Source organism: Chinchilla lanigera, unplaced genomic scaffold (genome assembly GCF_000276665.1).
Source record: "Chinchilla lanigera isolate Chin_1 unplaced genomic scaffold, ChiLan1.0 scaffold00001, whole genome shotgun sequence".
NCBI classification, from domain to species: domain Eukaryota; kingdom Metazoa; phylum Chordata; class Mammalia; order Rodentia; family Chinchillidae; genus Chinchilla; species Chinchilla lanigera.
In genome coordinates, this window is record NW_004955402.1 from 42,879,576 (window position 1) to 42,889,349 (window position 9,774).

A 9,774-nucleotide genomic window follows, 5' to 3' on the forward strand; every position below is an offset into this window, starting at 1 on the left:
AGCATACAGATGTACCATCTGTCCAGATACATAAGTATTAAGATAATTCAACAAGAGAAAGAATTGTCTTTTCACCAAATGACAGTGGGAAAATTGGATATCCATACACAAAAACAGAACAAAAAATGGGATTTAAACCTTTGCTTTATACCATACTAAAAAAAGTCACTTATAGACCATATGTAGATGATGGTATGTAAATGCTGCATTGATAAAGTTCAAGAAGAAAATATTGAAGACCATTGTATTTTCTAGTTCTGTGACACTAAAAGCATGATTCATAAAAGCAAAAACTGAGAAACTGCATTTCCTCAAAACTAAAAATTTTTGTCCTCAAAAGACATCATTACATGCCATAGACTAGAAAATATTTGCAAGTCATATATCTCATAAGCAACTTATATCCAGAATATATATTTCATAAATTTATAAAACTTCATAATATATAATACTGTAATTTTTAAATGGGCAAAAGATTTTTTTTTTTTTTTTTTTTTTTGGAGACAAGATATCACCATGTAGCCCAGGCTGGCCTTGAACTCACAGCAATCCTTCCAAGTGCTGGTATTACAGGCATGCACCACCACGCCCAGCTGGGCAAAAGACTTTAATAGATATTCCACCAAAGAAAATACACAGATAGTTAATAAGCACATGCAAGGATGCTCAATGATTAACTATTAGAGAAATGCAAATGAAAACACAAAATACAACTACACACCCACTATGATAAATAAAATAAAAGGACAGACAAAGCAAGTATAATGAGAATGCACAGAAATTGGGACCTTAATACATTGCTAGTAGGAAAATAAACAGCGACTTTGGAAAACAATTTGGTCATTCCTTAAAGTATAAAGCGTAACCTTACCATGTAACACAGCAATTATTCCACAAGGAATCTACTTATGAGACATGAAATTACATATCCAAACAAAGACTTGTACACCAAAACAAAACACAATCCAAATGTCAGTCAAACAGTGACAGGATAAAGTAAACTATAGGGCATCAGTACAATAGATAAATCCCAAAAACACTATGCTAGAAACAAAAGACTATACATTGAATTATTCCATTTATATAAAAGTCCAAAATAAGGGAAACTTCTCAAACAGAAATTTGATCAGTGGTCCCACGGCTGGGGGTGGGAGTGGGGATTAGTTGCAATTGAACATGAGGGACCCCTTAGAGGTGAAATAAGTGTTTTCAAACTGGATTGCAGCAGTGGCTACACAATTTCATCTGTAGATTAAAAACTGTTAAATCATACACAAACCATAGGATAATTTTATTTTATATAAATTATACCTCCATAAAGCATGTTTAAAAGTAGAGTAAAACCATAGATGGATCCTTTGTTAAACCTGGCATGGCAGCACCTATCTGTCTGTAATCTCAGCACTCGGGAGGCGGAGGCAGAAGGGATTGCCATGAGTTTGAGGCCAGTCTGGGCTAACGAGTGAGTTCGAGTCCAGCCTAACTACATAGTGAGACTCTGCCTCAAAAATAAGTAAACAATCGGTGGATCTTTTTCTTATCTTGCCCAAGCAAAAGGGCATTTCCTGACCTCTGTTCTTGAGTCACATTACCATTCCATGCAAATGCTAGGATTGTGAAGAAGGTCATTGGTATTTTCACAGGGATTGCATTGAATCTTTAGATGGCTGTGGATAGCATGGACATTTTATAGAGTCATGTTTGAAAAATGTTTGAAAACCTACTTTGGAAACCTATGTCTCAGAATAATTACTTTAGATTTCAAGTCTCATGAGCCTGAGAAGCAGATACCTAGTGAATAAATCCCCCTGAACATGATATCCCTCATGACATACGCCCAAGAGCCAAAAGTCTAAGACAGGAATTATCACCAGGTACCTCGTGTCACTCTTGCTCATTCAACAGTCTTATTATGCTGCTCCCTTATGTAACAAACACGGTATCGGTGACTGTCCTCCAACTGATACAAAGGTAGGGGGAGAACAGCGTGCTCCAGGAGCTCTGCAAGGTCAGCCTGGTGCTCCTAAACTCTTCTGCCACAGGCTACCTGTGATCACGTAGCCCTGCAAAATCTAGTGCCACGATTCTGCATTAATAAATTAATGTTGAAAAGGCATGATGATGTTTACACTGCCTTAAATCAGAGTTTCTGGGAAAATATTATGTTTCCTGTACCTAGCACTTATACTGCACAATCAGTTAAGAGACCCATCATTCCCACTTGACTGATGTGTCAACAAGAAAAGTCTAAGCTCCTCGCCTCAAGCAGAATTTCTCAAATGAAGTTCACCTCAGTCACAGCTTTCTGAGGCACAGTCTACCCCAATTGTCCTCTCTCTCTTTCTTGAACTCTGAAGTCCTGTCCAAGCTTTGAACAACTTGGTCAAACTTTCTTGGTGTAAAAGATTCACAAAGCTGAGTTCTAGGCTAAATGTTGCCTGCCCCGTGAACTCCCGTCTTTGCTGACCCCTCTGAGGAAGCTGTAACTACACCCTTGAAACATGTCCTTTCTCTCTTTATGTTCCCCAGTCTTTTTTCTCATAAGCTGTTGAAATCTATCTTCCTGACAGGAAAAAGAGAAGTTTACTGCAGGGTAGGAGGATATCATCCCAACCTGCAAAGATGAGTGTTCATAATAATGTCACCACCAAGTATCAATTGCAAGTGAGACATATACGCCTTACTCGTGTGCTTTATGAGCTTCCAGTTATGACTCCGTTTATCCTGTCCAGAACCCTGGACCTACCAGCAATGGAGCCATAACAGAAGCCTCCCAACCATTTTGCAAGCCCCCTATCATCACTGCCACTTCCAGGCCCCACGGACACAACCGGCCAAAGTGACTCAGCACACAGCCATCAGACCAGTCTTCTAAAAATGCTGTTGTTGTTTGTCATGTCTTTCCCTTGCTTATAAATCTTCCATGATGCTCGGCCCTCTATTGTCCAGTGATGCAGCCACCCCAGAAGTGAATGCTGAGGAAAATGTAAGTGTTTGTCTCAACTGGGGTTCTCCAGAGAAACAGAACCAATAGAAAGTAGGAGATTCATTATGAGAGTTTAGCTCATGGAATTATGGAGGCTGCGAAGGCCTATGATACTCTCCCTGCAAGCTGGAGACCTGGGAAAGCCAGTGATACAATTCCAGTCCAAGTTTGAAAGCCTAAGAACCAGGGCACTTGATGATGTCAATCCTAAGCCAAGCACAGAAGACCGGTGTCCGAGCTCAGGCAGGTAAGTAACAAAAAGAATGAGGTCTTTTGTTCTGTTGAGGCCCTCAATGGATTGTAGAATGCACACTCACACTGAGGAGGAGTCATCTGCTTTACTTAGTCCACTGATTCAAATGGAGATTTCATCTGGAAGTGTCCTCACAGATCCATCCAGAACAGTGTTCAGTGTGGGTGCCCTTTGGCCCAGTCAGATCAACACAGAATCAAGCAGTACTGCAGCCCAGTTTCAAGAATAATTTGCTCTTCTGTAGGAAGGTCACAGGCACCCTTCCTGCCTTGTTTCCTCTTTCTTCCTTCCTGTCTTTTCCTATTAATTTTATGGGTACATTTTAGATATATAATAGCTGCACTCATCATAGAGAATTTGTACCTGTACATAATATATCTTGATTGTTCTTTTTCCCCAATCCATCTCCTCCCTTCAATCCTTCTTCCCCTCCTTATTTACAAAAGTTTTGTTTCTCTATTGTTTCCTCCTATTCCCTTTTATTCTTTTCCCTTCCTTCCTTTCTCTACCCCCTCCCTAGTTCCCCTTCCCATTTGAACATTTTCTTCCTATTTCCAAATATCTATTTATATTTGGGGCTGTATTTACCCTCCCAGTTTCTCACATCAGAGAAATAATGCAATATTTAAACATGTACATGCAATTTATTTTACTTAAGAGTATGATCTCAAGCTGTATCCATTTACCTAGAAATTTCTCAAATTTAGGCTTCTTTATGACAAAGTAGTATCCCATTGTGTTAAAAAAAAAAATTCTTCTTTATCCATTTATCAGTTGAAGAGTATTTGGGTTGCTTCCAAGATTTAGCTATTATAAATCATGTTACTATAAACATGGATGTTAATATAACACTGTGGTATGATGCTTTTAATTCTTTCAGAAAGTACAAAGAAGAATAGCTGGGTCAAATGGAACCTCTAGCTTTAGGTCTTTGAGAAATCTTCACACTGATTTCCACAGTGGTTGCACCAGTCTACACTCCCACCAACAGTGGAGAAGGGTTCCTTTTTCTCCATAGCCACTCCAGCATTTGTTATTGGCTGATTTCTTGATAATAGTCATTCATTCTGGGGGGAGATGAAATCTCAGTGTTGTTTTAATTTGCATCTCTTGAATGACCAGTGACGTTGGAAATGTTTTCATTTATTTATTTGCTGTTTGTATTTCTTCATCTGAGAAGAGTCTATTCATTTCAGATGCCCATTTTTGGATTGGGTCTTTAAATGGGGGGGGTCTGATTTTTTATAGCTTTGTATAGTCTAGATATTAGTCCTTTGTTGAGGGACAACTGGCTAAAATTTTTCCCACTCTTTGGGTTGACTCTTGTATCAGTCAGGGTTTACTACAGGAACAGATATAATACAAGATAAACAAATGTACAAGAAATTACAAGTTTGGCTTACAATGGTCAGCTACAGAGTTCGATGAGGAAGCGTGCAGAGGGTGTCTAAACGCTGGAAACTGAAGAGCCCAGCCCCAGGCATGGAGCTCACTGCAGTGTCCCTGCAAATCCGTATCAAAAGGCTGATGGGTCTGCGATGGAATGCTGAAAAATCTACGATGAAGGCCAGAGAGCCAACACCAGATGACTGAAGAGTCCCAGATGGAAGCCCAACAGTCTGCACCAGAAGCCAGGAGACGACCAAGCTGAAGGCGAAGACCGGAGCTCCTCTGAAGAACCAGCAGCCAGTCCTTCCTCAATTCCTTTTTTTATGCAGTCTACCTGCTCTGGGGGGATGGAGGTGGTCCTCTACACCCACACCCTCAGCATGTGTTCCTCTTGCACAGGCTTAGGATGAATACAAAGTAAGCGCCCTGGCTCCCTTCTGAGTCACATAGTTAACCTTCTAAACTTCTCAAATTAACACAACAATTAAAACAACATCCCAGAAGGGTAAGGGGGTGTCCTTTTTACCCCAAGATACAGAACTGCTGAGTCACTTAGCCAAACCTCTAGACTCCCCAAGGTGACACAATGTATCAACCGTAACAACTCTTCACTCTGTTGCTGGTTTTTTTTGTAGAAAATCTTTTTAATAAGATAAAAATCCCAGTTTTTGATTCTTTGTGCTATTTCCTATGTGATTTGGGTTTTGTTCATAAAGTCTTTGCCTACACCTACATTTTCAGGCATTCTAGCTATTCTATCTTCCAGCAGATTTAGTGATACTGTCTTAATATTTAGATCTTTGATTCATCTCAATTTTAGTTTAGTGAATGGTGAGAGATGTGTATCTAGTTTTAATCTTCAGCATTTCATCTTCAGCATGTGGGAAGCCAGCTTTGTTTTGGTTTTTTTAGAACCACTCATTAAAAAGGGTATCTTTCTTCCAGTGAGGGTGTTTGGCTCCTTTGTCAAAGATAATGTGGCTAAGTGTGTTTGAATTTCTTTCTGAATCTTCTAATCTATTCCACTGATCCCCTGGTCTTTTTTTTTTTTTCCAGTACCATGTTGTTTTCATCATGGTAGCTTTGTAGTATAATTTCAAGTCAGGGAATGTGATGCCCCTTGCCTTGCCTTTGTTGCCCAGAATTACTTTTGCTAGTCTAGGTCTCTTCTAGTTCCAAATGAATTCTAGGGGGGCCTGGGGATTTAGCTCAGTGGCACAGCACCTGCCTGGCAAGCACAAGGTCATGAGTTCAATTCCCGGTACCAGAAAAAAAACAAACCAAAACAAACAAACAAACAAAAAAATGAATTCTAGGATTGTGTTCTCTAGTTCTGTGAGGTATGCTCTTGGGTATGCATTAAATCCATACAACAGTTTTGGAAGTATGGCCATTTTCACTATATTGATTCTTCCTACCCAAGAACATGGGATATTTTTCCATTTTCTGATATTCTCTTTGATCTCCTTTGTCAGAGTACCATAGTTTTTGATGAAGGTCCTTTACTTTTTTGTTAGATTGAGTCCTACGTATTTCATTTTCTGATGCCATTGTGAAAGGTGTGGTTTCCCTAATTTCTCTCTCAGTGAGTTTGTTATTTGTGTGCAAGAATGCTATTGATTTTTGAGTGATTTTGTATCTAGTTATGCTACTGAATTTAGTTATTAAATCTAGAAGTCTTTTGGTAATGTTTTTCAGAACTTCTATGTAGTGTATATGTCACCAGCAAATAATAATAATTTAACTTCTCCCTTTCCTATCTTTATTCCTTTTGTTTCTTTCTTTTGTCTGATTGTTCTGGCTAATGTTTCCAGAACTATATTGAGTAGGAGTGATGATAGTGAACATCCTTGTCTTGTTCCTGAATTTAGAGGGAAAACTTTCAGTTTTTGAACATTTAGTATGATGCTGGCTGTTGGTTTATCATAGATGGCTTTTATCAGATTGATATAAAGAACACCTATTTCAAATTTCTGTAATGTTTTTTGTCATAAATGGGTATTGGATTTTCAAATTCTTTTTCTGCATCTATTGAGATGATCATGTGGTTTTTGTCCTTGGCTCTGTTAATATGGCGTATTACATTTATTGCTATGCATATGTTGAAACATTCCTGCATCCCTGGGATGAATCCTATTTAGTCATGGTGTATAATCTATTTGATGATTTGCTGCATTCTTTTTGCCAATATCTTATTGAGGATTTTTGTGTCTTGTTCATTAGGGAGATTGGCCTGAAGTTTTCTTTTTCAGTTGGATCCTTCCTTCTCTGGTTTTGGTATCAGGGAAATGCTTGATTTCAGGAATGAGTTTGGGAGTATTGTTTCCCTTTCAACTTCATTAAAGAGTCTGAGAAGTAGTGGGATTAGATCTTCTCTACATTTCTTATAGACTGATGGGGATATAGCTCAGCAGCACAGGACCTGCCTGGTAAGTGCAAAATCATAAGCTTGACTTTCCAGAATAAATAAATAAATTTCTTGTAGAATTCACTAGTGAATCTCTCAGGATTTGGGCTTTTATTTGTTGTTAGGTTTTTTAATTACATCTTCAATTTCATTGACAGATATGGGGTTATTTAGAATTTTTATATCTTCCTAATTCAGTTTTGGTAATTCATATATATCTAGGAATCTGTCCATTTCTTCTGTGTTTTCCAATTTATTAGAATACAGGCTCTCAAAATAAGTATTGATAATCTGGATTTCTGCAGGATCTGTTGTGATTTCACCATTTTCATTCCTACTTGCATGGGTTTGAGTCTTTCCTTTTTTATATAAGGTTGGTTGAGGATTTGTCAATTTTATTTAATCTTTTAAAGAGTCAATTATTTGATTCATTTATTCTTTGTATTGTTTTCACAATCTCAATAGCATTAATTTCTGCTCTAACCATTATAATTTCCTCCCTCATATGAGCTTTGAGCTTGACTTCTTTTTCTAGAAGCTTGAGGTTCAACATTAGATTGCTTATTTGAGTTCCCTCTGTTTTTCTGATGTGGGGGGGGGATTCACTGTATAAATTTCCCTGGTAGAACTATTTTCCCTGCATTCTATAAGTTCCAGTATGTTCTATTAGTATTCATTTTATTGTAGAAACTAATTTCTTCTTTAATTTCATCTGTGACCCACATGAAAATTAAGTAACACTCTCCTATTCAGGAGTCATGCGTTACACAGTTTTTGTGGATTCTTTTGCCATTACCAATTTCATTGCACTATGGTCTGATAATATGCATGGGATAATTTCAATTTCTATGCTTGCATGTTCTATGAGCTAACATGTGGTCTGTTTTGGAGAACATCCTCTGTGCAGCTAAAAAGAATGTGTATTCTGATAATTGTGAGGTAAAACACTCTGTAGACATCTACTAAGTCCATTTGCTCAATGGTTTGGCAGAGTTATGATATTTCTTTGTTGATTTTTTTTGTCTAGTTGATCCATCTGTTTATGACAGTGGGGTATTGAAGTACTCCATTACAACTCTATTGGTACTTTTTTGGTTTTTCATGTGTAGTAATATTTGTCTCATATATTTGGGTCTGCTGCTATTAGGTGCATATATATTGATGATTGTTACCTCTTCCTTTTGGATTGTTCCCTTAAGAAGTATACAGTGACCGTCTTTGTCTCTCTTGATCAGTCTTGGCCTGAAATCCACTTTGTCTCCATGTAGAATAGCTACTTCTATGTTTTTCCAGGTTCCTGCAACATGGAGTATCATTTTTCATCCTTTAATTTTGAGTCTATGAATTTATTTTTGAGTTAAATGTATTTCTTGTATGCAGCATATTGTTGGATCTTGTTTCTTTTCTTTTTTGTCTTTTTGAGACAGGGTTTTGCTATGCACTTCAGGGTGGCCTCGAACTCACTTTGTAGCCAAGGCTGGCCTTGAACTCACAGCGATCCTCCTGCCTCAACCTCCCAAGTGCTGGGATCACAGGCATGAGCCACCATGCCCAGTTTGGATCTTGTTTCTTGATTCATTCTTCCAATCTGTTTCTTTTGATTGCAGAATTGAGACTGTTTACAATGATGATATGTATTGATCTATTCTTGTAATATAATTTTCCTGTTGTTGGTTCCCTTTCTTCCCCTCTGTTTAATTGCTTGCCTTGCCTGGTGAATTCATTCTACTGGGGTTCATGGAATTATAGTCTTCATTATCTCTTCCTAGAATATCCTTCAGAACATTTTGGAGGGCTGGTTTAGTGGTCCTGAATGTTTTCATGAATTTCTCCATCAATTTTAAAAGATAGTTTTGTGGGGTACATTACTGTGGTTTGGAAGTTGCTTTCGTTTAGGGCTTGAAATACTTCACTCCAAGCTCTTCCTGACTTCAGGGTTTGTGTTTTTGTTGCTGTGATTCTGATGAGCTTTCCTTTATAGGTGACTTTTTTTTTTTTCTAATTGCTTTTAATATTCTTGTGTTGAATTTCTGGCAATCTTAACTTTGGAGAATATTTGCATTTTAAGGAGATGCCCAAAGACAGCAACTGTTTATCTCAAATCAATGAAACTTGAAGATTCGATTTTGAGGCTAACAAAGAAGTAGTTAGGGATGATTTCCTGCTTTCAAAAAGAGGGAACACATTTTGGGGCATCACTGATTGTCTTTTATGCAACCTCTATATGTCTTTCTACATTTGTATGTTATGTAGGAATGCCCAAGTTATCTTAAATTGTAATATCTCAGGACAAATTTTTACACTATTTTTTATCACAGACAACTAAGGGTTCAATAAATGTGTGATAATTAAATTACAGGTTTACTATTGCGACTGAGTTTCAGTTGCAAGGCAGCAACTATGGAGTGGTGATAAATCGTCAATCACATGATCTATGGCATGTAACCAGTCTGACTCTCAGTTCCGTTCTCTGTAAAGTGAAAGTAATGCCTACTTTACAAGACTGTTGTGAGGATTAAATACATGTTTGCAAAAAAAGAAAGAAAGGAAAAAAATCAGAGCAATGGGAGGAGCACAAAGACTTTCTTTAATATGCAAATGTATTCCTGTATTCTTTTTTAAAAGGAGGCTGTTCATTACTGAGTAGAAAAGTCTGTTTTTTTAGGTTTGTTTATATAATGCTATCTCAACTGTAGGCTTAATAATCTATTACCGGACCGACGACTCACTCCCGGCCTC